This window comes from Schistocerca piceifrons, unplaced genomic scaffold, assembly GCF_021461385.2.
Source record: "Schistocerca piceifrons isolate TAMUIC-IGC-003096 unplaced genomic scaffold, iqSchPice1.1 HiC_scaffold_1839, whole genome shotgun sequence".
Lineage (NCBI taxonomy): Eukaryota > Metazoa > Arthropoda > Insecta > Orthoptera > Acrididae > Schistocerca > Schistocerca piceifrons.
This window is the reverse complement of record NW_025727722.1, coordinates 70604-76034: the sequence shown is the minus strand read 5'-3', so window position 1 is coordinate 76034 and position 5431 is coordinate 70604.

Below are 5431 nucleotides of genomic sequence, written 5' to 3'. Positions count from 1 at the left end.
CAGAAATTGCATCGGAATGAAATACAAAAGGCACAATGACGACTTAAGTACAAGAAGACTGACCCTTCCAACTCTCTATGTTTTGAACCACTCCTGTTACACTAGTTATAGATTCAGATGCTTCACTTCAGGTTTCCTGTATCCCCCTGACTTTCTTATTGACGATGAAACACAGAAATAGAATCGGAATTAAATAGAAAAGGCACAATACCGACCTAAGTACAAGAAAACTGACTCTTCCTGCTGTCAATGTTTTGAACCATTCCTGTGACACTAGTTATAGATGCTGATGCTTCACTTCAGCTTTACTGTATCCCTTGGACCTTCTTATTGGCGTTGAAACACAAAAATTGCATCGAAATTAAATACAAAAAGCACAATGCCGACTTAAGTACAAGGAGACTGACTCATCTTACTGTCTATGTTTTGAACCATTCCTTTGACACTAGTTATAGATTCCGATGCTTCACTCCAGGTTTACTGTATCGATTGGACCTTCTTATTGACGATGAAACACAGAAATTGCAACGGAATTAAATGGAAATGGCACAATGCCGACTTGAGTATAAGAAGACTGACATTTCTTACTAACTATGGTTTGAACCCTTCCTGAGACACTAGTTATAGATTCCGATGCCTCACTTCAGGTTTACTGTATCCCTTGGACCTTCCTGTTGACGATGAGACACAGAAAGCGCATCAGAATTAAATAGAAAAAGCACAATGCCGACTTAAGTACAAGGAGACTGACTCCTCCTACTCTCTATGTTTTGAACCATTCCTGTGACACTAGTTACAGATTCCGATGCTTCACTCCACGTTTACTGTATCCCTTGGACCTTCTTATTGACGATGATACACAGAAATTGCATCGGAATTAAATACAAAAGGCACAATGCCGACTTAAGTACTAGAAGACTGGCTCTCCTTACTGACTATGCTTTGAACCATTCCTGTGACACTAGTTATAGTTTCCGATGCTTCACTTCAGGTTCACTGTATCCCTTGGACCTTCTTATTGACGATGAGACACAGAAATTTCATCGGAATTAAATAGAAGAGGCACAATGCCGACTTAAGTACAAGAAGAGTGACTCTTCACACTGTCTATGTTTTGAACCATTCCTGTGACACTAGTTGTAGATTCCGATGCTTCACTTTAGTTTTACTGTATCCCTCTGCCCTTCTTATTGGCGTTGAAACACAGAAATTGCATCGGAATTAAATACAAAAGGCACAATGCCGACTTAAGTACAAGAAGACTGACTCTTCTTCTGTCCATGTTTTGAACCATTCCTGTGACACTAGTTATAGATTCCGATGCTACCCTGCAGGTTTACTGTATCCCTTGGACCTTCTTATTGACGATGAAACACAGAAATTGCGTCGGAATTAAATAAAAATGACACAATGCCGACTTAAGTACAAGAAGACTGGCTCTTCCTACTCTCTATGCTTTGAACCATTCCTGTGACACTAGTTCTTTATTCCGATGCTTCACTTGAGGTTTAATGTATCCCTCGGACCTTCTTATGGACGATGAAACACAGAAATTGCATCGGAATTAAATACAAAAGGCACAATGCCGACTTAAGTACAAGAAGACTGACTCTTCCAACTCTCAATGTTTTGAACCATTCCTGTGACACTAGTTATAGATTCCGATGCTTCACTTTAGGTTTGCTGTATCCCTCTGACTTTCTTATTGACGATGAAACACACAAATTGCATCGGAATTAAATGGAACAGGACCAATACCGACTTAAGTACAAGAAGATTGACTCTTCCTACTGTCTATGTTTTGAACCATTCCTGTGACACTAGTCATAGATTCCGATGCTTCACTTCAGGTTTACTGCATCCCTTGGACGTTCTTATTGACGATGAAACACAGAAATTGCATCGGAATTAAATACAAAAGTCACAATGCCGACTAAAGTAAAAGAAGACTGACTCATCTTACTGTCTATGTTTTGAACCATTCCTACGACACTAGTTATAGATTCCGATGCTTCACTCCAGGTTTACTGTATCCCTTGGACCTTCATATTGACGATGAAAGACAGAAATTGCATCGGAATTAAATAAAAAAGGCACAATGCCGACTTAAGTACAAGAAGACTGAGTCTTCTTAGTGTCTATGTTTTGAACCATTCCTGTGACACTAGTTACAGATTCCGATGCTTCACTCCAGGTTTACTGTATCCCTTGGACCTTCTTATTGACGATGAAACACAGAAATTGCATCGGAATTAAATACAAAAGGCACAATGCCAAGTTAAGTACAAGAAGTCTGGCTCTTCTTACTGACTATGCTTTGAACCATTCCTGTGACACTAGTTATCGATTCCGATGCTTCACTTCAGATTCACTGTATTCCTTGGACCTTCTTATTGGCGATGAAACACAGAATTTGCATCGGAATTAAATAGAAAAGGCACAATGCCGACTTAAGTACAAGAAGACTGATTCTTCCTACTGTCTATGTTTTGAACAACTCCTGTGACACTAGTTATAGATTCCGATGATTTACTACAGGTTTACTGTATCCCACGGACCTTCTTATGGACGATGAAACACAGATATTGCATCGGATTGAAATACAAAAGGCAAAATGCCGACTTAAGTACAAGAAGACTGACTCTTCCAACTCTCTATGTTTTGAACCATTCCTGTGACACTAGTTATAGATTCCGATGCTTCACTTCAGGTTTGCTCTATCCCTCTAACTTTCTTATTGACGATGAAACACAGAAATTGCATCGGAATTAAATACAAAAGGCACAATGCCGACTTAAGTACAAGAAGACTGACTCATATTACTGTCTATGTTTTGAACCATTCCTGTGAAACTAGTTGTAGATTCCGATGCTTCACTCCAGGATTACTGTATCCCTTGGACCTTCTTTTTGACGATGAAACACAGAAATTGCATCGGAATTAAATACAAAAGGCACAAGGCCGACTTAAGTACAGGAAGACTGACTCCTCTTACTATGTTTTGAACCATCCCTGTGACACTAGTTATAGATTCTGATGCTTCACTTCAGGTTTACTGTATCCCTTGGACCTTCTTATTGGCGATGAAACACAGAAATTGCATCGGAATTAAATACAAAAGGCACAATGCCGACTTAAGTACAAGAAGACTGACTCATATTCCTGTCCATGCTTTGAACCATTCCTGTGAAACTAGTTATAGATTCCGATGCTTCACTCCAGGTTTACTGTATCCCTTGGACCTTCATATTGACGATGAAACACAGAAATTACATCGGAATTGAATACAAAAGGCACAATGCCGACTTAAGTACAAGAAGACTGACTCTTCTTACTGTCTATGCTTTAAACCATTCCTGTGACACTAGTTATAGATTCCGATGCTTCACTTCAGATTTATTGTATCCCTCTGACGTTCTTATTGACGATGAAAAACAGAAATTGCGTCGGAATTAAATGCAAAAGGCACAATGCCGAGTTAAGTACAAGAAGACTGACTCTTCTTACTGTCTATGTTTTGAACCATTCCTGTGTCACTAGTTATAGATTCCGATGCTTCACTCTAGGTTTACTGTATCCCTTGGACCTTCTTATTGACGGTGAAACACAGAAATTGCATCGGAATTAAATAAAAAAGGCACAATGCCGAGTTAAGTACAAGAAGACTGACTCTTCTGACTGTCTATGTTTTGAACCATTCCTGTGTCACTAGTTATAGATTCCGATGCTTCTCTCTAGGTTTACTGTATCCCTTGGACCTTCTTATTGACGCTGAAAGACAGAAATGGCATCGGAATTAAATAAAAAAGGCACAATGCCGATTTAAGTACAATAAGACTGACCCTTCTTACTGTCTATGCTTTGAACCATTCCTGTGTCACTAGTTATAGATTCCGATGCTTCACTCTAGGTTTACTGTATCCGTTGGACCTTCTTATTGACGATGAAACACAGAAATTGCATCGGAATTAAATAGAAAAATCACAATGCCGACTTAAGTACAAGAAGACTGACTTTTCCTACTCTCTATGTTTTGAACCATTCCTGTGACACTAGTATTTTATTCCGATGCTTCACTTGAGGTTTACTGTATCCCTCTGACCATCTTATGGACGATGAAACACAGAAATTGCATCGGAATGAAATACAAAAGCACAATGCCGACTTAAGTACAAGAAGACTGACTCTTCCAGCTCTCTATGCTTTGAACCATTCCTGTGGCACTAGTTATAGATTCCGATGCTTCATTTCAGGTTTACTGTATCCCTCTTACTTTCTTATTGACGATGAAACACAGAAATTGCATCGGTATTAAACAGAAAATGCACAATACCGACTTAAGTACAAGGAGACTGTCTCTTCCCACTATCTATGTTTTGAACCATTCTTGTGACACTAGATATAGATTCCGATGCTTCACTTCAGGTTTACTGTATCCCTTGGACCTTCTTATTGACGATGGAACACAGAAATTGCATTGGATTTAAATACAAAAGGCACAATGCTGACTTAAGTACAAGAAGACTGACTCATCTTACTGTCTATGCTTTGAACCATTCCTGTGACACTAGTTTTAGATTCCGATGCTTCACTCCAGGTTTACTGTATCCCTTGGACCTTCATAATGACGATGAAACACAGAAATTGCATCTGAATTAAATACAAAAGCACAATGCCGACTTAAGTACAAGAACACTGACTCTTCTTACTGACTATGTTTTGAACCATTCCTGTGACACTAGTTATAGTTTCCGATGCTTCACTTCAGGTTTACTGTATCCCTCTGACCTTCTTACTGACGATAAAACACAGAAATTACATCGGAAATAAATACAAAAGGCACAATGCTGACTTAAGTATAGGAAGACTGACTCTTCTTACTGTCTATGTTTTGTACCATTCCTGTGACAATAGTTACAGATTCCGATGCTTCACTTCAGATTTACTGTATCCCTCTGACGTTCTTATTGACGATGAAACACAGAAATTGCGTCGGAATTAAATACAAAAGGCACAATGTCGAATTAAGTACAAGAAGACTGACTCTTCTTACTGTCTATGTTTTGAAACATTCCTGCGACACTAGTTATGGATTCCGATGCTTCACTCAAGGTTTACTGCATCCCTTGGACCTTCTTATTGACGATGAAACACGGAAATTGCATCCGAATTAAATGAAAAAGGCACAATGTCGACTTAAGTACAAGAAGACTGATTCTTCCTACTGTCTTTGATTTGAACCATTCCTGTGACACTAGTTATAAATTACGATGCTTCACTTCAGGTTTACTGTATAACTCTGCCCTTCTTATTGACGATGAAACACAGAAATTGCATCGGAATTAAATACAAAAGGCACAATGCCGACTTAACTACAAGAAGACTGACTCTGCTTTCTGTCTATGTTTTGAACCATTTCTTGTGATACTAG